This window comes from Euwallacea fornicatus, chromosome 6 (genome assembly GCF_040115645.1).
Source record: "Euwallacea fornicatus isolate EFF26 chromosome 6, ASM4011564v1, whole genome shotgun sequence".
In the NCBI taxonomy this organism is placed as follows: Eukaryota; Metazoa; Arthropoda; class Insecta; order Coleoptera; family Curculionidae; genus Euwallacea; species Euwallacea fornicatus.
The window spans coordinates 1,180,461-1,206,156 of record NC_089546.1 but is presented as its reverse complement, the minus strand read 5'-3'; the positions used below and the strand labels follow the sequence as shown (position 1 = coordinate 1,206,156).

The following is a 25,696-nucleotide window of genomic DNA, read 5'->3' as shown; positions in this document are numbered from 1 at the left end:
GTTCACGTCCTTGGTACTGTTCGGTCGGTGTTCCATAATGAACAGAGAATATTTTGGAAAAATACCCTCTGCGCTCAGTTACTTCAATTTGCCTCGAACCAGCTGGAGGAAGGACTACCGCTCCATTCATCTTGTGCGGACTTAAATGTTGTCTCTCCATGGTAAAACCCAGTATTGTTAGACCACCTGCTAAACGCCAGGTAGTATCGAAAGAATGACATTGAGTCGACCCGTTAATTTAACAGAGTATAAAATTCTAAGTTTTAAGATCCGCAAGAAAATTATTTATTTACTTTAAGATTTTTTTAACCAATTGAAATATACAGAGTCAGAACTTGCACTACTGTAGTACGGAATAAAATAAAATGTGATTTTGCAATAGTCAAGAGAAATTATCCGTAGTTTTCCAAACATACATTTGACTTTTTGTTCCAATCAATTTTCCTTGAATTTCCTCGTATACTGACACGCTGTCTATTTCCTCTGTTTTTCTTTCCAATTAACCATCAGCTATTCAATTAGACATTTTCGAAAATGTAGAATAAACCTGGGAGAAATTCTCGGAAATGTTAATCAATGCTATATCAAACAGATATTAGCGAAAATGCTCGGATACTAGAAACTTTGTTCGAACTTCGGTGTTCATTGCCAATTTCGGCATATGCACGGACGCCAAAAACATTATTGATACGGACGTTAAAAACTCAAGAGAAATCAATAAATATACATCGTTTAACAAACTTTTATCCTGAAAAGAACTACCGTGTGACCGGCACATTGATGGAAATAGTAAAGTTTAGAGGGCATTTCCGTTGAACCATCTCCATGGGCAACAATACAGGCTGAAGACTGAATATGTCTCTTGTAAACGACTGTTCAAGTTCTAGAAAACGGAAATCGCCGGATGAAAGGTGCCTGGAATAGCAATTCGTGAATTAACATAGCGAGGAACAACCACATACTAATTTTGTTTCTAGAATTTATGATGACTTATATTCACAATGCTGAGTCAAACTGCACAGCAATAATATCTGGCAAACATGTTTGTGCAGTTTGCTGAGATGAGAGAGAAATAAATTAATTGAAAATTAGCGAAAACTTCCAATTTTAAAAATCCAATTACTTGTATAAAATATAGAAAGCGAAGTGAGATCGGACTGGAAATATCTTGAAAATAGTTAAATTTTGAAGGGATACTACACAATATAACATTCCACGATATCCGAGGAATATCTACTGAAAAGGACGTTCGCAAGTTTCGATGGAAGAGAAGCAACTTTGACTGATAGTAAAAAATACTTCGCTAAAAGTTTTGAAGTATACGTCATTTCTAGTTCAGTTGATTCACATTTTTGTTTCAGAAGTAATCCTGAAAGGTATACATGATAGGAAAAATTACTGATAGAAAATAGCTAAAAGGCTGAAAACCCATTTCTGTAAAATTTGTGTAACAGCATTCTGGTTCTGGATCCATCAAATTCTTACCTTTGTACTGCCCCCGTTTTTGTATTTTCTGTTCTAGAAAAGAGACTATGAATAATTTACTTGCCTCCAGTGGCATCGAAAAGCAGCTTTCCTTGAATATGATATATAATATCCACAATACAGTTATCGTGCTACTAAAGACAGGAAATAAACTTTCTAACGAAACTGCAAGTTGCTCTACGAATAGAGAAACCGATTAATACTAAATCCCAAATGTGTTTATGTATTTTCTCGGGGAAATGGAATAAACCTGAGGCGTTTAGCTGGATGACTTCCTTCAAATCGTTCCACATAAATTTACCCTAATTGACTTATTATACAATTGTTATTTCATTAAATTCGAGACGTATAAAACCACCAAATTACGAGTAAAAAAACGTTTCTAAGCCCATAGGTCGTTCGTTTCATATCCCGCCTGTGCTTGTCGTCTAAATGGCGAGGGTGTGGCCCCAGCAATTTAAAGTAATGCGTCCAGAATGCCGTTTGCTTATAAAGCAAATGTTCTTCTAGACGTGTCGGAGGCAGAAGAGGAATTAGGTCAGATAGTTGCCTGAGTTCCTTCCCGAGCTGTGAAGCCATCATCGTTCCGTGAGTGAGACATTTCATTTTTTTTTTTTTTGGATTAGACCTAGAGACAGTTATTAAAATTAATTGTCCAAATAAGCTCTAATCATTTTACTTTGGGGACAAAACAATATTTTTTTGATAAATTCGATTCGTCAACCAACTTGTCGAAAGAGAAAATAATAATAATTATCATCCTCCGAATAAACACAATAAATTTTCAATTAGCTGGGAAACCATAACTTTCAAATAAACATCGAACATTTCTAACTAGCTCGCTGTTTATTAAACTCACAAAGCAAATGGTTTTTGACTTAGGTTGGTTTTTCCCTTTCACGGAATCTTTTCGCTGTTTTTGCGCCCCCTTTGACGTTTCCAGGAGATCTCATAAAAACTTTTTTTTGTGAATAATATCTTAAATAATTGAAATCAAATCAAATTCGTTGCGAGTAAAACAGCAAATTAGCTACGAGAAGCTCTACGTTTAATAGAGATTTGTATAAAACATTCATCAGCAAATATAAACGAATAAAAAACGGACCCGAAATATACGCCCCAATTCGAATCAGTCAATTTTAATATAATTACCACCCGCGTCGATATTTTATTATACTCCAAGGACCCATAATTCATACATTTTTTTGTTCCTAAATGGCTATAGGCCGATGGGCAATAATTTAAATATTATATTAAGCTTTTTTCACGCACTGATTACATGAAAAACCTTTTCCAATGTTTGAAAATGCGCCAGTGGCGGACATGAAGGTAAGTGAACCTATTTATAAGGCGAATTGAAGTGGGTATTGGCTATATGTCCACCACCGGTTACAGTGCCTGATATGTAGGAAGGCGTTGAGGCATCAAAATGTTTTGCGGACAACTTTCTAAAATTAGCTTATAGAAAACCTTTACAGCACTTAGTATACTCGAAATGAGTGGCATACCATAGGCTTTTAAGATTACAATATACAGTGTCTCACATTTAACCTGGAATATCAAAATATCCTGAATACTAGGCGTCCTATAAAGAAATGTTTAGCATCAAACTTTAATAACTCTGAAGGGGAAATGTATGTGAAAGTTGATTTTTCTCCGCCCCCCCTCGTATGGGCGGGGTGGATTTATCTTTTTAATTTCAAAATGGCAACCCCCATTGTATTATCAGAAATTCAAATAATACCGCAAAAAAAAATAGATATATGTTAAAAAAAAGATACATTTTTCCGACACTTTTTTTTATTCATGCTAAAAAAACACTGTAATTAACGAAGTTTAATTCATATATTAAATGGAAAGTTTTACTTAAAAAAAAAATCATGGGGCAAAAAAATTCTATGATAATAAAATGTGAGAAATAAGCAATAACGTAAACAAATAAAACATATACTTTTAAACAATACTTTGTTAATACTGCTCCACGATGGAGTATGTGACTGTAGAAGAGAAAATCTAAATGACTTTGGTGACTGATAGGCATTTACATATCACTACTGTAATCTCTACGTCACGCGTTTGCCTGAAAGACCACGATCCCGGATTTCTTTCTATGGTGTAATTAAAAGAAGTATTACTGAAGAGACTGTAAATCAGAAGAAAAGAAGTCGCCCAGCTACTGTAAGTGAAAAAAAAACAATCAAATTGCATTCTTAGGTGCTGCGGCTTTTAATCCTCAAGTGAGCACACGAGAAAAATCAGGATTATCAGGAATTTCTCATATGAATGTGTGGAGAATGCTGTAGATGCACAAGTTACACTCTTATCACATCTCTTTGCACTAACAACTCCATGAGGAAGATGTTCAAAATCGTTTAGACTTTTTTAAATGGGCATCTGAACAGATAGAACGAAATTCCAAATGTTTTCTTTGTGTCTTAGGCTCTAACGAGTCATCGTTTGCAAATCATGGTAGAGTGAATAGACATATATTACTACATATATAACATGTACTACTGAAGTGTTGAAAATTCGCATTAACTTCGACAAGTTGAGCACCAGCATCCTTGGATTGTTAACGCATGGTGTGGAATCATTAACAGTAAACCTATCTGGCCCCACATAATTGAAGACTAACTAAATGGTGAAATGTATTGGAATATTTTAAGACATGAACTGCTCATATTATTCAACGACTTAAATTTCCAAGTGCGTCAGAACACGTGGTTTCAACATTATTGTTGGTCAGCTCACTATTCTGCGGTGGCGGGGGAAGTTCTTGAACGTAATTTTAACGATTGATGGATCGGCAGATCTGGTTCGGTGGATTGGCCTGCTAGATCTCCAGATCTTACATCGCCGGATTTCTTTTTGCAGAAATATCTCAAAGATCAGATTTGTAAATAAATACTAACGACTCGTGATGTTATGATTCTGCGAATTATAAACGCTTGTGTCAGAATTCGAGAAGACACACTTCGTAGATGTGAAGAATCCTTGAAAATACTGATAAATAAGTGCACTGAAGTTCGGGAACATCATTTAGAATTTTTAGTTAAAATGAAAGTTATACAAAAACTCAGATTTTCATTAATTCTAAAGCAGATATCATCAAACCTTTCGGTAAGTCATAAGTGGAAGATAAATTAAATTTCGTTAATTATAGTGTTTTCTAGCATGACTCGGAAAAAATGTCTCGAGCATATTTTTATTATTTTTAGCTGTATTATCCGAATTTGTAAAAAAAACGGACGCTGCCTTTTGAAATTAAAAAGTTAGCCCCACCCCACACACGAGGACGGTGGAGGAAAATCAACTTTAGCCCCAACACATTTGCCCTTTAGAGTAATTAAAGTTTGATACTAAATGTTTCTTTATAGGATGCCTAGTATTCGAGATATTTCGATATTCCAAGTTAAATGTTATTCCCTGCATTTCGAGATTTTTCTTTTTATTTAGTTTGTTGGTACCTCCTGTTTTTATTGGACTAAACTACGTGTTTTTTAATTTACATAAAACCAGTATAAGGCTTAATGCATAACTAGTGTATGTATCATAATTTTTATACACTCAGCAATTTCATAATAGAATTCACAAAAAGAGTGATATCTGGATGAAGTCAAGTGGAGGACTGGGTGTAGTTCTAATTTCCGGGAGACTTCCGAAAGTACGAGAGATTGCGGTTTGATCATTAAGTAGCAAGGGTCATTGCTTTTTGACTGAAACCAAAGACCCTTGATTATAATTTTGTCGGAGTAAAAGATATTAGTTGGGACGTGCCTTTTACTTTTGCCTGGAATGTTCAACCGCCCGTGGCAATAAATAGAATAAGCCTGGAATTTTGGGTATTGGACAAAATTTAATTTGCGCTCAGGCCGAGAGGAGAATATGGGCAAAGTGTAAACTACCTGAAACATCAATGAATTCATCGTGCAGTGTTTCGATAATTAACATGCGTTAGAGCATCACATCGATAGGGGATCATAACCACTAATACCGCAAAAAAACTATGTTGTATGCGGGCGTATAACTCAAAACTAGAAACCTTATTAATGATTTTTCGCCACCATAAACGACATAAAAATCTAGATTTTTGCCAACAAGCCAAATTACAATGTTTGTCCAGTCCTGCGGCATTTCAGGGGTGTATTGCCTTTATCCGAAATCGGAGCGGGGGTCAGTTCAACGCTGAGTGTTTAAATAAATAAGCGAATGCACGAACTACTTCGCATAGCTCTGGATGACTATTTGCTTTGAAGTCTTGTTTTAACGTTGCTTTGCTCAGTTTACCGTCATAAAACATTCCGCCTTCGATACTACGTCGATTGGCAATATTGAAGTTTCGAATTGATCTGTTTGGACAACCTGCATCGGTTGTTTAGTAGGAATATGGAACAACTATGGATTAAAATTCAGTTTAGGGTCACATAATATCAACAGCAATTAGTGGTCGTAGCTTTACTAATTCAAATAGTAGTGATCAAACATCATATCTCTATCATACCGTCATCCTGTGTCTTGCCTTTAGGCATACACATGCAGAGGGCAGATTTGTAAATACCAACGTGGCATGTTCAAAAATTAATTTCCGATTCGTTAAAATGACTGCAAGACATGTTTCGTTTAAATTTTTTCATTAAAACTTAAATGAATCTACCACTACTCTTGTAAATGCAAGCAGTGGCGCCCCCAAAGCTATGACCCTGATTATTTTTTGTGAAAAATATGTTACGCCGCTGCTTTTTCGAAAAATAAAAGTCGTTTTCTCATCGGAGGACACTTTCAGCAACTTATTTAATTTTTGTTTGTCTAAATAGTCGTTGTAAATTGCTGCATATTAAGTATTATTATAACTAATTTGGTCGTTATTATAACATACAATGTTAACTAATCCGTTTGTTGTTTGAAAACGCTTGATGTTACGAAAAAAATTTAAGAGATCATTTTTTTAACAAAAATAACTAGAATTAAGAATACAATGTTTATTTTTCGAAAAAGCAGCGGTGTAACATATTTTTCACAAAAAAATAATCAGGGTTATAGCCTTGGGGGCGCCATGCTTGCATTTACAAATCCGTTTTTCTCTTAAAAGATGTGTTTCTACACCTAACTTACGCCGACCAAATTTGATAAAAATATTTATTGCAGGTCCGAAATTATTTAAAAAAAAAAATAAAAAAATATATAGCAAATCTTAACACCCTGTATTTCAAAGAGAACGCGAAAACAGACCTAGGTTCATATAAACTTTTTTTCTCAAAATCACTCATAGAATCACTCCTTAAATTTATGACATACAGTTCTGAAACACCCTATATAATCCCCATTTAGTTTCAGACTATGGTCGTGACGTGTAACGAGCTTTTGTATACCACTGTCTAGAAAGTTGGCGTGAAACGTAATCATTTAGTTTGTAACCATTGATTTTGCTTCATCATCGGTGTTGGCATGGGTGGCCTGCTTGTTTTAGGTAGAGAAAAAACGGTATGAAAAAAAAATCCCATTTAGATTTCTTCGAAAGTTATTGTGTGGTACCGGTAGTGTGCGATTATACCTTATCATGCAACAAAATAATTCCAGAAATAAGAAAACCTGACGGCTTATTTTTTTATTGCCCTTTGTAACCCTTGTATTGTAGCACAATAAGCAGCTGCGTTTATTGTTTTTCCTTGCTCCATGAAATCCACGAGCAAAGTGCCGTTCCTACCTCAAAACATTCTATTGGTTTCATCACTAGTGACAATATGGTTCAAAAATGCGTCACCAGCATCTTTATATGATTCAAAAATTTCATTGCGACTGACGGTCGCCTTAACTTGTGTTCGTTAGTAAGCATTTTCGTTACCCATCTTGTGTACAATTTCTGATAATGCAGTTTTTCTCTCAGAATTTCATGCAAGACAAGTTATGAAATTTGTGGAAAATGAATGGCCAATTCCGAAATTGTAGACTTTTCGACCTCATTAATTTTTTATTCACTTGTTGAACCGTATTCTTAGTAACTAAGCATGATTTTTCACTTCATTCTTCACCATGCACGTTTATCCTATCTTGGTTCAACTCTTGACACTATTCACTTATTGCATTTCGCCATGAATATCACAAATTTGACGAAATATCACTATCGGTTAAACACTTTTTAGCGTTTAAGACCTTAATGATCTACCCTATTTCCCAACTAGATGGATTATCTATAACTTTGTTAATGCTGACAACACATAACAAAATTACTATCAAAGTCATAAAAGTTATTTGTTTTAAACGCCATCTTAGTTCGTAAAGAAAGCTTTTGTAGCCAAATTTGCTTCAATCGCTCTATCTGCTCAAAACATATTTTCTATCGGAGCTTAGTTTGTGGATATCCTCGTATATGCAGTAATATAAACAAATAAAAGTCTTATGCAAAGTGAAGTTATCATAGTTCGTATTGACTCAGAACACTCCTAAATGACCCCATAAAGGACTGAATACGTTAGCGGAATGTGCTAATTTTATTGGAAGTTTCGGGAAAACGTAATGGGGCAACACCGAGAGTCGAGAAAAGAATTTAGAACATTGAAATAATAGAATCTGAAGGGGCATAAACAGTAATAATTAGCACCCGTAAGATTGCTAAAAATATTATTGTAAATTATGAATTAATTTAGTTAGACAAAATAAACTTCCAATAAGTCCACTCAAAAGTTCAGTGAGGAGTAAAAATTGATAGTTTCGGGGAGAGAGTATGTAGAAGGTTCATATTTGGTCGTTGTGGGGGTATATGAAATTCTTAAGAGACTGAAAATGTCAATCGAATTTGCCATTTCAGCATGAAATTATAAGTAGAAGTAACGAGACAAGACCCAATATCTCTACTCGAGGTTTCAATTAATTTGAAAAATTCCTCAAAAGAATACATTCGAAAAATTTTATGTTGGGTCTCACTAAGCGTCCTCTTAAAATGGAAAGAATGTTAGCAAATTAGACTTCTTTGGTTGTAAGTCATCCACAAGAACGGCGAAACGTCACGGGGATACTAATAAATCTACTGGAAAATTCAACAAAGATTCAAAATCCATCATTTAGATTCAGAATGGGTTTTAGAACATTCATATTTGAGCGCGGCAAGTGCCAATAAGCGTTCTCAATATGGGCCAAACGCAGTTCTACATTTAAATGTTTTGAGGTAACAGTGATGGGGCATCTGTAAGGCAGAATAAATCTGCTCGATTAATTTAAAAAATCTCTAGAAGGTTTATTCTAAGTCTCGATGCACGTCTACAAGAAATCTTACAACGTAGAGAATATTAACAAAGTTGGCTTCCTTAGTTGCAAGTTTTGGACCAATTTAGTGAAATATCCCGGGGAGACCATAAGTCTACTGGAGAATTCAACAAAGTTTAAATATATATCACTCAAAAACTAAACACTTTAGAGGGTTTATATTTGCCATGAAGGGTGCCAATAACAACTCTTAAAATATTTAAAATGTGATTAAAATTCACTACTCTATTAGATGTTTCGAGGCTATTCGAATCCACAATCAATTGAAAAAAGTGTAAGCTCGCAATTCAAGAAGATTTACAGTGGCGGACCAAAGTTCAGAAACTTTTTAATTTTTCAATTAGTTGAAACAAGTGGCAAGTTATTGTGATACCTTTGATATACAATGGTAACCTTTCAGAAGGTTGATTGTTTGATATACTTAGTTATTAAATTTAATATATAAAAAAGTAGTTAGAATAATATTTTATTTTTGGAACGGACAATAGTTTAGAAACTACTATTTACGAAAGAATTCTGTTACGAGAAAAGTAAAAATTAATATTTGGTTCCATATTCTTTTGCATTAATTACTGCTTGACATCTTTGGGCATTGAGTCTACAAGCTTGGAACACAGTTCTTCAGGAATGTTTTTCCACTCGTCCATTATGGTATCAAGAAGTTCAGCTTTAATTCGAATATTTTTCAATCGAATGCGACGATTCAGTATTTCCCACAAGTGCTCAATAGGGTTTAAATATGGTGATTATGATGACCAGTTAAATCCACCTTCTTTGTTGATAACCAATTTTTGACAAGCTTCGAAGTATGCTTGGGGTCATTATATTGTGGAGTCTCCAACGAAGTGGCATTTCATATTCCGCAAAAGGCAACATTTGATTCTTCAACACGTCTCGATATTGGAATTTGTCCGTTTTTCCTTTGACCTCAGCAATTGATCCAGTGCTGGAACGACTAAAGAACCCCTAAACCGTAACACTGCCACCTCCATGTTTCACCGTCAGTACTTGGTACTTTACGGTGTAATCGGTGTATCTTTTGCCTTTTGGTCGCCTTACATAGTGTCTTCCATATGACTCAAATATTTGAAATTTGCTTTCATCAGTCCAAAGAACAGTGCGCCATTATTCAGGAGTCCATTCCACATGGTCCCGAGCAAAACGAAGACGAGCCTTGATATTCTTCTTTGATGGAAGGGGTCTCTTAACAGCAACCCTTCCGAATATACCAACAACACTTAGTCGACGTCTTACCTGGATCTTTTTCTGAGATTTTTTTAACGACTTTATCAACTACAGCGAAAGTTTTTCGTGGTCATCTTGTATTTTTTGCTGTTTTAAAACTTTTATTACCACTACGATAAGCAGATATAATCTTTGAGATGACAATTTTGCACATTTTGATATTTTTTAAAATATGAACTTGTTTTTCACCACTTTCACATAATTGGACAATTTTTTGTTTCAAATCCCGAGATATACATTTAACCTTACCCATATTTATAATATAATAATAATTTGCTCACAAGTTGTGCAAAACTTGGCAATAATTGAAGATAAACAAAAAGTTTCTAAACTTTTGTCCAAGCAAAAAATTGTTTTTGCCTATTAAACAAATTAAGGAATGTATGTACAATAAACAAATAAATTGAAGATTTGTGTTTGGCATAAATAAAAATTTGATGCATACGAGGGATCTCTGAAAAGACATATTCGAATAAACTACAAAAAAAGTTTCTAAACTTTTGTCCGCTACTGTACATTAGATTTCAGTGACCAACTATAAGAACTTAAAAAAAAAATTAAAAAATTGACAGCTTTAATTCGAAATTATGATCAATAGTAGCGAGACATTATGAGGACACAATAGGTCATCTTGGGGATTTAAGTTAGGAGATTCTTCATAGCGAATTACACAATCGAGGCAAAAACACTCGACGATTCAATTAACTTTTCATTCAGTAACCCTTCAGTTCTATAGCTAAGAGAACGTTCATACGTGGTCGTCGTTAGTATCAATAAAATATTTAAAATGTTGAAAATATAAGCCCAATGGGCTGCTATATTTCAAGTGTTACCGGCAAAAATAATGAGACATCACAAATGCACCTTAGGAAATTCTATTCAAGGAGCCAAGCAAGTTGTCAATATTTGTAACAAAAAAATCAAGATTTCAAAAAATCAGTAACGTTGAGAATCAATAATGAACACTAAAAATATATGCCCAATTTACAACTAAAGTTTAAAGTTATGGGTAGGAATAACAAGACGTCACTAAGATTGAATAAGTCTCCTCAATTGCTTAATTACATTTGAAAATTCATAGCTTCTAAACTAGAAGCTCTGGAAAATTATATTTGATAATTATTAGACTGAAAACAGCTTCTATGTACTAACAAATGCAAACTCAATTGGCTGTTTAATTGGAGGTTGCGGATAAGAAAATAAGTTATTACAGAGACACAATAGAGCCATTCAATAATGCAAAAGAAATAGAAATGTTTAACTCCAAAACCTAGGACCTAGAAGGTAGATATACATATTTAGTCGCGTTGTATGCCCGTAATAATCCTTAAGACACTGAGAGTACGGATCCTATTGACTGCTTTAATTGGAACTATGCAAATTCAGCGGGCCATCACCAGTGTCAATCAAAGCCTGCACAAGAATTTAATTAAATTTTAAAACTCATAACTCTGAAACGACTCTCTTTTGAAAGTTGATATTTAGTCGTGGTAAGTAGCTATTAAAACCATTAACACACGAACAAAAACTAGGCCAATTGATTATTTTAATTGGGATACACGAACAAGACTACCGAGTCGTCACGAGGACCTATTCCAGGATTTAACAACGTTTAATAACTCAAAATTTAGAAACGCAATCATTTATAAGGTTCCTATTTAAGCTTGATAAACACCTAGAAGAGCCTTTAAAACACTGAAAAGATTAGTCAGCCAGCCACTTTATTTTCGTCAGTTATAACAGGTTGTCACCAAGAGACAATAAATCTACTCGAAGATTCAATTAAATTTTAAAATTACTAACTTCCAAACAATGGTCTCGAGAAAGTCGATAGTTAATCTTGGGGAGCATCTGTATAAATCTTTGAATACGTAGGAAAATTTAGGCGAATTGGCCACTTCTATTGAATCTTAAGAACGAAAATAACAGGACATCGCAAAGCCTCAAAAGATCTTCATGGGGGTCACTTAAGCTTAAAAGTAGAAAAGAAGAGGTTTTTGAAGGTTCATATTTGGTCGTGGCATGCAACTCCAACATCTCTTATTACCCACCAAATATTTACCCAATTCAACATATGGGTTGAAAGTTGTGGTATTAGAGACTATTAAAGTAGTCGCACGTCACAAAGACCAATATTCCATTCTAGGTTTCATTTAGGTTTAAATTTGAAGCTGCGCAAACAAAAAGTGGTAAAACGCTTATAATTGGAAACTGGAAGCTTATATTAGAGCTCATAAATTACTGGAAATATCAGTCTAATCCAACATTTCAGTTAGAAGTTATGAGCAAGAATACCGGGGCATTACCAAAGCTACATAAAATCTACTGAGTGGAAAATTAAGGGTAAAAACTGGAACTACAAAAGTTCTGGAAAGTTAATATTTGGTCATGGTTGGTATTCGCTAGAATACTGGAAATACTAAAAATTTTAGCAGAATGTTTGGTTTTCATTGGTCGCTAAGAAGGATAATAGCTCTGCATCATCAAAACTTGATAAGTCTTTTGGATAGGCTTCGATTAAGTTCTGCAAATTTGCAATTTCGAAACGAAGACCGGTTGCAGGTTAGCATTTGATAGATGTAACTATATTAACCTTAAAACCCAATCTCAGTCCAATTCGGTATTTTAGTTCAACGGTATGCACAAGGGAGTTCACAAATTGATGTATTGGTGGTGCGGTGAACTTAATCTAAAAAAGCAAATTATTTTATGTTCTGCCTCGATCAGCAATTTCTAAAGTCCATTTTCTATAGCGTTTTCATACCGGTTTCTTTATAATTTTTTGTTTTATTATTAACTTTTGCCGCAATACATAGCTTTCTGTCAGTTTTCTCACGTATTATGCAATTTTAACGATAAACATTTGCCCATTAAATTTTCGGTTTTAGCAACCATTACACTGGAATTAAGTTTTTAATTTGCAATTATTTAACGAAATTTAACCGTACGTTTGTATCAATTTATTGGAAACCAGAATATTCAATTATGAATTTAATGAGATAGATACTATAATTGTCTGTAAATCTGCTTCTAATAATTATTATTGCCACAGAATTGATTCAGCTGTGCAATATAGTGTATTTTTACTGGACTTTCGATCAAATATATTATGGTTATAATTATAAAATAGACTTTTAGTAGCTCGAATGTTTAAATAAATGAAATCTCTCAAGCTCATTCCAAAATCAAACGTCTATCTACTCATTAAAACTTCTCAGCGGAACAGAAAGGAGTCATTTTAGTATGGCGCGGAAAACCTTCTTTTGTATTCTAAAGGCTCCTTAATGCCCTAGAAAGTGCATAATTTCCGTAGTAGCTACGCTTGTTGACCACATTTTCGTTTCTAATATAATTTTTTAAAGATCGCAAGTTCGACCTCAGATCTGAACATTTCAGCCCCGAAATTTTCATTAGCTGGAAGTATCCGACTGACCTTTTCATAACAAGAATTCCTCGCTTATCAGTATGTAAACAAGTGCACACGTCGACATGATCTAGAAATGACTCTCCACAGTGACTGAGTGTTGGGGTACGAGAGGAAATCTGAATAACGTCATTATTTCCAATCAATGGGCCGAAACCCAGCTCTACGCTCCACTTCATTTTGGGGGTATTAATTTCCGAAAGCATCGTCGAAATGCTTTTTTGCATTATGCTTCGGTGCTGCGGGGAGATTTCCCAGAACAAAACGATGGTAATTTGAGGAGAAATTTTCTGAATTACCTATAGTATTACGTGCGACACACATAATAGTTGCAAAATTCTAGTTTATTAATCACTTTTTTTATTAAATTAATTTTAAATCCACACCCTGCGATCGATATTGTAGCCTCAGCGAGCTTATAAAAATTTTAAGGAGACTCAATTGTTCGCAACCGGCTTAGGAGCCAAACAAAATTAGAAGTTCCGTCATTCTTAAGATTGGATTATCGAGGGAGGAAATTGCAAAATACGCCTTAGATTTCAGACAAATTCTGCGGCATTTTTAACAGAGCCAAGAATTTTTATTTTATCTTAGGTAGAGAAGAAATTTTACAATTCGCAGTAAATTGCCTAATTCAATATTTCATTTAAAGGTTCTGGGCAAGACTAGAGAGAAAGAGACATCACGAGGAAAAGATAAGTATGTTCGAGAAGCCAGTCAAGTTTAAAAATATCTAACTCCGGAATGAAAGGAAATTTGATCATAGTGAACACCCGTGAGACTTCTAATACGTTCAAAACATTAGCTTAATTCGCTACTTTATTTGCAAGTTATGGACCAGAGAAATGGATCATAACCATTGTTTTATGATAATATTTAAAAGATTCAATTTAATAATATATGGCTCTGAAACGAAAGCTTCTAAAAATTTGATATTCAGTCATGTTGTGTCTTCATGATGAAGATCTTCAAAACTTTGAAAATATTATCATACCATGCCATACCATTTGGAACTTACGAGCATGCCGAGGAACTCATCACCAAAACTTAATAAGCAATTCTACAAGAGTTACATTAGGTTTTGAAAATTGTAACTCCAAAACGAAGGATTTTAGAGGAAGAATATTTAATTATGATGAGAATATAAGTCAAATTCGTTTCTTTATTTGGAAGTTATGTGCTGAAGTACTTTTGACTTCATCTAGGCTTGATAAGTCCGCTGGCATATTTAACCAAGTATAACAATTTGTAACTTCGCAACATGAGATTTTATCAGGTTGATGTTTGGCTACAATAACCATATACGAGAGCTCCTGGGCCCCTGAAAGTAATTGTTCAGAGCGTTATTTTATTTCATATATCATTTATCTATGTTCATTCTAAATCTGAAATGAATATAATATAGTAATATGATATGCACAAACACATATGTACATACAAATATACAGGATGACATTTTAAAAACTTGCAGTGGCTACATGACAGGAATGAAAAAATATTTTCCTCTACACCGTTTCTATAATAAGTAGAGGAAACCAAAATTATGTACTTTCTAACCTACCCGGGTCCACCCTCTAACCCTTGCCACCCCAACTTTGTAATTTAAATGGCAATCCTTCACTTGTAATACCTTATTTTAAAGGGCTTTAAAAATACTTTACTGTCGTATTAACTAACATCACATTTGCGCAAGCAGTTACTGAATTATTAAATTTATAAAATTAAAAACAAAATAGAATGTAACTTTTCTTAATCGTATTGAAGCAGCGCCTAATATTTAAAATAATACTTTTATCGTTTATTTATGAGTTTTGAAGAAGTTAGAACTGTTTACATTTTTAATATTATAATTTTTGTATCCAGCAAAATTATTTAACTTTTTTTATCCAGAATTCTGCTTTTAAACTTTTATTATTTCACTTCGTTTTCCTACTGAGATCAATGAAAAAAGTTTCGACTAATATTATTTAATAATATTTGAAACTTTGAGCATCAGTGTCATTAAGGTGTTCAATTTATTTTATTTTATCCACAATAGTGCACAATATTAAAAATATCATTGAACCTTTGATTATTCACTAATTAGATAACTAGGCTGACATACAAAGAATGTGTCTTTAAGTGGATTTCTTATGTTTTTAACACGATGGTGCACCTCGTCACTATGTAGTTCCGGTTAGGCAATGGTTGTATGACCATTACTCAAATAAATGGATTGGCAGACGAAGCGCTATAGAATGGCCACCAAGGTCTCCAAATCTAAATCCACTTGATTTTTTTTGAATATCCTTAAAATATTTTCTTTTTATAACGCGGCCTGATTCATGTGAGAAACTACAATAAAAAATTATTCATGCATGCCAGGCTACATTAAGGGAAACTTAGGTTAATATTCGTTAGGATTTTGAAAACAGGCTCTATAATCGTCTAGAAAATAACGGAAGCCTCTTTAAACACTTAATTAAATAAAAGGTAATTGTATTTTTTTTTTGTAATTTAATAATTTGATAACTGCTTGAACAAATGGGATGTTAGTTAATACGATCGTAAAGCATTTTTAAAGAGCTTTAAAATAAGGTATTACAAGTTGGGGTAGTCATTTAAAATTTAAAAATTGGGGTGATTGAAAGTTAGAGGGTAGACGGGAACATATTAGTAAATACATGATTTTAGTTCCCCCTACTTATTATAAAAATGGTTTTGCGGCGTTTTTCCAATCTTCTTTTATTCCTGAAATACAGCCAATGCAAGTTTTAAAAATTTTAACTTGTAGGTGTATATGTACGCGTGTGGTAACTTTGACTGAAACAAATTGGGTACCTACGTGGTATTTGATTTTTGCCAAAATTGTTAAACACTTCAATTTGTATTTTACTTGATACACTTTTTGTTAGCGTTTCGATGCTACAAATGTCAACCACTTAGCTAAGACAGCAGTTCCTTTAAAAGTTTAAATGGAAAGGAGATTTAAGTATTACATAATTTTAAAGTATTTTTCAACTTGTCTTTATCTGACACATTACTTTTCCCAGAGATGCCTATTTGTTTGCTCAAATTTACTATCAGTACTGTTTTAAGAAAAATCATCCTTCCTAATATCACTAACGCTCTACTCAAGAATTCGATTAAGTTTAAAAATTGCTAACGCCCAACCGGGAAATGCGGGTAAACTCATAAGCGATCACTATTCGCATTTACTTGAACTTGTAACAAATTGCAAATGTAGACCCATTTCGCTATTTTATTTGGGAGTTTTTGACAACAATAACGGTGAATCGCCTAAACTCAATAGTCAGTCTTTGCGAAAGGTGAATCAAATATGAAAATATGTAACTTCGCAACCCTGGGGCATAAAATATTTATAATCTATCATTTATCATCATTTATCACGACTCTTCAAATACAGAAAATATTTGAGTTTGACACTTTAAGTTGCTTGCTATTAAATAACCATCGGTGCTATTTCTTAAATTTTAGTTTATATTGGGTCATTCGATAATTAATGTCGTTTTAGTCTCATAGATGACTTAATTTATACATATCGAGTAATAGTGATCTCGTCGCTTATATTTTTATATGCCATTTTAAAGGTTATGTTTTAGACTTTTTTCGGTCGAAAATTGAACGTGATTAGTAAATAAGAAGTTGTTTAAAATTTAAGTTGAAGATGGACAATCAAAGTGAGCAATTTCGACACATTTTATTATTTTACTTTCGAAAGGGCAAAAGTGCAGTACAAGTTCAGAAGAAATTGTGTGAAGTTTATGGTGAGAACTGCCTTACCGAACGCCAGTGCCAGCCTTGGTTTTCTCGCTTTCGTTCCGGAAATTTTAATGTCCAAAATGCACCACACACTGGACGCCCAATCACCATTGATAACGATAAAATAATGACCTTAATCGAAGCTAATCGGCGTATGACAACTCGAAAGATAGCAGAGAAGTTGAACATATCGAATTCAACTGTTTCTCTGCATTTAAAAAAGTTACGTTAGCAAATTGGATGTGTGAATTCCTCACGAATTGAAGGAAATTCACTTCACTCAACGCATTAACATATGCGATTCTTTGCTGAATCGTAACCAAAACGACCAACTTCTAAAAAGAATCATAACGGGTGATGAAAAATGGATTGTCTACGATAACGTAGTCGGAAAACGATCATGGACCAAACAAGATAAACCTGCGCAATCGACGTCCAAAGCCAATATTCACCAAAAGAAGATATTGCTATCTATGTGGTGGGACTACAAGGGTATTCTTTATTTTGAACTGCTTCCGAGAAACCAAACTATTGATTTGAATGTTTACTGTCGTCAGCTATCGAAATTGAACGAAGAAATCAAAAGAAAACGTCCTGAACTCGCCAATCGCAAAGGGGTACTGTTCCATCATGATAAAGCTAGACCCCATACGTCTTTAATAACGCGTCAAAAATTATTGGAACTAAATTGGGAACTGATACCTCATCCACCATATAGTCCTGACTTGGCGCCATCAGATTATTATTTGTTTCGTTCTCTTTAAAATCATTTGAATGGTAAAAATTTCGATTCTGATCAAGCCGTTAAAAATGAGTTAAATCAATTTTTTACTTCTAAAAATCAAGGCTTTTTCGAACGCGGAATTTTCCAACTTGCCGAAAGATGGCAAAAGGTCATCCGCAAAGATGGCCACTACATAATTGATTAATATTTATTATTAATATAAGTATATTCGCTTTGAAAAAACATAAAAAAATACGACATTAATTATCGAACAACCCAATACTTAATGTGACTTGCATTTATACTTATTTAATAGTTACATAAGCGGATTTCCATAGAATGTTATAGTGAAATGCGAGGAGATTCTAGCTCCGACACGATAAAAATTCCTTCCGAACGAACAGAAAATGAGACGAAATTGTTACGGCTTTTCGACATTCCATGCACGAAATTAACCGAACACTGCACTTTTTCTGTGAAATACCATTTTTAAATTTATACTGAAATTTCGGATATTTGAAGTTGTTTATTTTATTGAAAAAAATTGCACAATCCCATAATTAAACAACCCAAAAAAAAGTTACTATTTCCTTGATTTGATTTGACAACATCAATATAAAATGAAAAAATAACCCCTAAAACTCGAATTTACGCCATATAGGTTCAAAGATAACGAACATCGACATTCAGCTAAAAAATTCAAAAAGTTATTGCCCAATTATCACTTACAAGTAGCAAATACTCCACTGAAATCACTGTGGATATTAATTTCAATGGCCTCCTTATAGGGCAATTTCATGTTGCTCTCTAATAGCCATTAAGGGCTACTAGTACTGCGCATTGGACTGTACTTGCAAATTTACGGGATTATCAAGCAGAAACAGTCGAAACAAACTTTGAAGTAATGTTACTGGCATTAGTTGGGAACATTCCCATAGCGGTAAAATAATTAGAAACACACAAAGCCCCTTAACTATTACAAACACTCACACCACTTGTATGTTGCATTTAATTTATATTTATAATCTTAATGCGCGTGGCAGCTTGAGGCCATTTTCAAATTTAAGGCTAATAATAGTTGAAATTAAATTTGGAAATTTAGAATGTTTTAATGTGATATGGAACAGGCTTCAAGTAAATTAAAGAGAAAATTGGTGTTAGGTTAGTTAATTGGATGAAACGGAGTTGAATGCAGGAGAAGTTTCCAGATTGGAAAAATTCATTTTGGGCTTTCGTATTAATTTGAAATTTTCTTATTGCATGCCATCTAATATTAGAGATTAAATTATGGTAATAGATATCCATATCCAACAAGTACATCTCAAAATCCATTTAAAGTGTATCGAAATTTATTCGCTATAGTCTATTTAGATACTTGAAGAATATTCCTTTATACCTGGATACTTAAGAAATGGGTCAGTGATGCTTAATTTTTAGAAACAACCAATCTATTACTATATTACCAAAGCTGCAGGGACACTTAGCTTATCTATCCCGCAACTTTTGATAATGAGCATTGTTCGTTTGATGATAGATAATAGAAACATAATGAAATATCGTTAATCTTTAAATATTCATGGTGGTTACAAAATATGAGTATAAATACAGAACAGGTTTAAAAAGATATTCATAAGGACAAAATAAGAAAAATTATTTTCATAAGCATTTGTCCGAACTCGCTTCTTTTCCGAGATACAAGGTATCCACATTAAAAAAATCGTTTATTTGTTATAAAAAAAACAAATAAGGCAATTTAAATAATTTTTTATTGTTTAATACCACTGTTATTATGGTGTATCTTTTATACATATCAAAGTGTCAAAAATTTCGGGGGACTTTACTCAAAAGTATTAGTGCCAGGTAGATTTTTGCATTTTTCAAAACTATTTCGATTAGAGCAACTAAAATTACGACTTTTCTCTCCGTTGATTTTTTTGCATCTTGCTTGGTTTTCGAGATAAAAATTTAATTCCAATTTGTTACAGATACCTAAACGACTCAAAATATAAAAATAAATGGAATTAACGTTTCAATATCTACAAAAATTGTTTAAAGTGACTATCACCACCGAAAATACGTGAACCCAATCTATTTGTAAAGGTTATTTTTTCGACACCTTCTCTTTCTCGAAATTAAGCAATTCCGAAAATATTTCAATAGAACATTTTTTCATTATTTTGACTCAAGAAATATCCGCCTAAAGTCGTGCTGAACGCTTAGGAAATACTCTGTATATTTGTCTTCGAAAATCATTAACTGGAAAACAAATTATGAAATAGCATTACGACCTATGTTCTACTACTTACATATATCCTCAAGTTCTAAACCTTACTCACACAAACAAGAAATTGTAGTTTTCTCGCATCCACATCACTAATAAAATTATATTTCTTTTATATCTTCTTGCAGTTACACCTAACATTCTATAAACTATTTATGGGGCGCATGACTTTGCTTAAATGACAATAATACGGAATTTTCTTTCTTTAGAGTCGAGGTCGTAACGTTTTATAACACCAGAAGTCTCATAAGCTTTATTGGAGTCATAACAAGAATTGCCATTTATACCAACTGGCTGCAAAACAACTGCAGTATAACGTAACAGAACTAACAGATATTGGAAGCTTTCGGCTTCGTATTATTTGGAAAATACAGAGTTGCAGAAGATGCATAACGACGCAAATTGCTGAGAAGCCAAGGTATGTATAAAATTAAATCTAGAGATGAATTGATGAATGAAATAAGCAGGAAAGAAGATTCAAGAGACTAAAAGTACTGAACAAACATGTGAACTATGTCTAACGATGAATATCTTTTGAGTTCTTCCTAGATATCTAAAGTGCAGTATTAGTCCTTTTAATTTCGAAAAAATAATAATGTGAAAAGTGTGTTCGACCAGGTGATTCATCTATAATAATGACAGTTTGCGATGTATAATACATAGATAAGTACTCAAAGTACGACAAATAGTACTTTAACCAAGATTCGAAGGAATCTTCACGAAAAAAACTCCTTTTTTGTTAATCACGATTTACATTACAAAAGAAATAAAAAGAGCAATTTACGTTCTATACCAAGGAAGACTGAGACATATTTTTTGCCAATACCAAGTAAGAAAACTGGCATCTTTATTCCCGTTAAACATGCAATGCACGCCGCTTAACTAAAGCAATTTCAATTTCCCTAGGGAAAATAGTTTTTTCGCCGTAAATATTGCAGAAAAAGTTATATATTACATGTTTATTAAGAAGCTTCAAAGTAACAGTTTCCAGAACAAGTGAGGCAAGGAATACTTTTAATTAAGTAATTTATAGCCAAGTGCAAAGAAAACAACATTCATTCCTAGGGGGAAAATTCAATGTTCTTCCCGAAAATAAGGGAGAAACACCATTTTTGGCAAATGACAAAGAAGTAATTTGCAAACTACAAGAGGAAAGTTCAATATTTACTATATTACCGTTTTTCGTGATTTGATACCCAATACGATATTAAAATAATTTATATGCTGGTGTGGTCTCTTCCCTTAAAAAAAACACGAAATTATTAAATTTTTCATCAATAATTCTTTGTACTGAGGTTACTTAAAAATCTGAAAATGTTATTTTTAAACAACCCCGAATTCACAAATTCAAAAATCTTCATTTATATGTTTTCAATTGCAAAATTTTCGTTCAGTGATGGCACTTCCAGTTGTTCTTCAAGTTTTATTCGTGTCTATTATATCAATATTAAAAATATTAGGGGTACAAATAAGTTTCCGCCGTTTTCTATAAAAAAATTGGAATTAATTGTGAAAGAACGGGATATTACGTTTTATTCAAAGTATTGCCCATCAACGGCCACTACTTTTTCCCATCTTTCTGGCAGCATTCGGATACCACGGCGAAAAAACTCTTCATCTTTTGAAGCTATCCATGAATCGACCCAATTTTTGGTATCTTCATATGATGTAAAGCGCTGCTCAGACAGACCGTGTGCCATTGATCGAAACAAGTGGTAGTCGGATGGGGCAAGGTCTGGTGAATATGGCGGGTGGGGTAGGACTTCCCAATTAAGTGTTTCCAAATAGGTTTTAACCGGTGCCGCAACATGCGGACGAGCATTATCATGTAGGAGAATAATCTTGTCATGTCTAGAGTAGTAATGAGCGCGTTTTTCCTTGAGTGCTCGGCTCAATCTCATTAATTGTGTTCGGTAGAGAGTTCCAGTAATAGTTTCGTTCGATTTGAGCAACTCATAATATACAACACCAAGTTGATCCCACCAAATACACAACATGAGTTTTTTGCCATGAATATTTGATTTGGCTACTGATGTTGAAACATGGCCAGGTGGACCCCATGATTTCTTCTTCTTTGGGTTATCATAATGGATCCATTTTTCATCCCCAATGACTACACGATGCAAAAAACCCTTTGTTTTATGCCTGGCAAGCAGCATTTCACTCATGCAAAATCGGCGTTCGACGTCTCTGGGTTTCAGTTCATAAGGAACCCAATTCCCTTGTTTTTGAATCATTCCCAACATTTTTAAACGATGTGAAATTGCTTGTTGCGTCACTTCTAATGTAAGTGCAAGTTCTTTTTGTGTTTGAGACGAATCTTCCTCCAATAACACTTCCAATTCCGTATCTTCGTACGTTTTCGGCCTTCCACTGCGTCCTTTGTCTTCCACGTTAAACTCACCGTTTTTAAACTTGTGAAACCACTCACGACAACTTCTCTCACTCAAAGCAGCCTCACCATATGCTTCTACAAGCAATCGATGCGCCTCAGCTGCAGATTTCTTCAAATTAAAGAAGTAAATCAAAAGTTCCCGCAAATGACGCTTATTCGGCACAAAACTTGACATTTTTGCAAGAAAAAAAAATGTGATGCTGATACGAAACCACTAATACTTCTAGGTTATGTTGTTACTAGTTGATCAAACTTGCGATAGTAAGATTTACATCTAGCAATTTCAGCATAACCTTCTGGTGGGACCATGCTTTGTTAAACGGCGGAAACTTATTTGTACCCCTAATAGTATTTAATTCAAATATCCCAATAAGGAGGACAATCCGCTAAGACAGTAAAGTCTCTGAACATAAAAAAAATCTAAGTGCAACATAATTTAGGAGGTACAGGGTGTCAAAGTTAATTGAAAATATCTTTTTCTGAATCATAGTGTTTGCATTTTTTCAGATTTTCTGTTAAAATTTGGAAAATATGACTTTAGTCGAATTCTTCACAAAGACACTTCTCAATTTGTGACCTAAAATTACACATTTTTTTATGGAGTCAGGCTCCATTTTCCCTTTATTTTACTTTTTTCGTGACTTACCAATATACATCTCTATATGTAGATAGGAAATTATGATAAACAAAAACTAGTTTCTCTAATTCCGTTAGATCATTAACTTCATTTTTAGCATAATTCGGTACATACATATCTAGAAACGCATGTGGAATCATTTTCAAATATCTGCAAATATCTGAATAGTGGTGGAGGATGTGAAAAAACGCAAGGGATTAAAGAATTTCTACTACGCTGCAGCGTTCATAAAACGCCTTTTATGCATAGGCAATAAAAATATTTTTATTACGCATGCATTCCAAATTACACGTCATTCAAAAAATATTTTGTCAGTATCTACATTTTTATGTGAGTACTGACATAAACTGATCCATTATGACTATAGTATAATAAAGCAGGTGAATTTATAATCCTAAATCATGTATCATATGTGTTTATTGCGGAACTGATGATTCAATATTGACAGACGGATATAATATTTTTTAACAGATCATTAAGGTATTGTCAAGGTATTTTACACGTACGTGTACACATATTGTATAATAAAATCTGACATTTCATATTTATTCGATGAATAACTAATTATGGATATATTTTAGACATAAAATCGATACTTTAACTTTCCTACAGCCAAGTTATCACAGCTTAAAATCTAGAAATAATAAAGTTAAGTCTCTGGATTTAAAACATTATAGGGAAAGGCCACAGAGACGAAAAATATACAAAATGATATAGTTTACTCATATTCTAGCTCGAAAATAAATTTAGAGTTAACATTATTTATTAAGTGCTATTATTAATTCGTATACGTGAATACTTGAAATGGCAAATGAAATAGCACTTTATTTTGATGCACTTTACATAAATGACTCATTTTCGTCAAAGAGGGGCTTAACGTTGTTAAAGTTTAAGCTACAGATATATTTAATAGCAGCGGTCATCATTAGCTCTTTTATTAGAAAAAAAATGCAGAATACTACATTTCACTTATATACTTGAGGAATTCACTGTTCAACGAGAAAACATAGAATAAATTCCTTACAAAAATAGCGCGATTTTTCCTCAGATAGATTTGGATATTACCAATAACCATGACATAAAAGGAAAAATCAGCGTTTACTTTCGCCAATAACTTGGTTCTATATACGACGGAAACTTATTAAAGAAAAAGTATCTAGAAATTAGACTGAAATATTTTATTGAGTTTTGACACCGATGAAAAATTCATCATTTAGCCTTAAAGAATGAAAAAAGAGAAAAAGGAGAAAAGCGTATGGCTTAAATAAATCAATGCCCAATATCAATAATAGTACATTATTGGGTATATCAAGGGACTAATGTAATTCTTTTAATCCCTCAGCGAAGTTTAGCAAATTGTTAAGGGATTAAAACACATTTTGATCTAGAGGTATACATATTTCCTACACTTCAAAATGTAGGTTTCTTATTATGTTCATGTGAGATATTGTTTTAGATAACTACGCGAAAATTACATAGAAAATGTATTTCCAACATATTCCTTTAAACAATGGAAGCAACTACAGACATCAACTATTCAGATAAAGTACTCTGTGCTGAGGCTCTATGCCTTTTTCACAATGGACAAATGATACATCAATATCAAAATGGTGACATTTTCCAAATTAGGGAAAATAGTGGTCGCCACCGAAACAAGCCTAATAAATAGTGTTAAATTCAGATTAAATAACTAAATTCCTACTGGATGATCCTGATGATTCCTATTCATTAATGAAAGTTAATGGTAATAATGTGGGGAATTCGTTCTTTTGAAGGATGCTCCGATCATGAAAATGAAAAGTGCGCGCTGGGGCTGTGAACAGTGTCAATAATCCAAACATAATATCGCTGTTCACAGCTTTATTATTATTAATAAAAAAAATACGAATAAATATAGTATGTGGATCAATCATTTGTAATTAAAAGTGTCAGTGTAGAGAATGATACCTTCTGAGCTACATTGAATTGAAAAACTAGGTAAATTAATGTCACGAGCAATTTTTCTGGCAGAAAATAATAGTAGACATCTTAGTTAACACTTTCTTGATGAATTTCCGTAAAAAATACCTTTTTTCTTAAATTATCATGTGTCCATCTCCATACGGAGTTTTGATTCACATATACGGCTAAACAAATTTTTCAGACAACTACAGAAAACTACTTTGGTTTTCGAAGTTTCAGGTTAGTTCAGGTTAGGGTTCAGGTTTGCTTCTCTTATGACATGTAAATCAAGTGTTAAAACTGTAGGAAATATAATGGAATATTTTTTTAATGGTTCAAACAACAACAATGATATTAACAATGTTATTAACAGTATTGTAATTCGTCCGAATGAATTGAGGAACAATTTAAAATATTATTCAGAAATATTCGAAAGTGTTTTCATTCTTTCATCTGTTTATATCAATGAATGATTAAATCAAAGATATTGAAACGTTTTTTGATTCCTAGGAGTAAATATTCCATTTCAGTTTCTCCTGAAA

General features: G+C 33.3%; 1 protein-coding gene across 1 annotated transcript in view; it reads right to left on the bottom strand.

Moving 5' to 3' along the window:
- LOC136339623 (Krueppel-like factor 13) overlaps positions 1–25,696 on the bottom strand; it is a 157,016-nt gene that overhangs the window by 103,881 nt on the left and 27,439 nt on the right. The gene's annotated exons all lie outside the window — the stretch shown is intronic.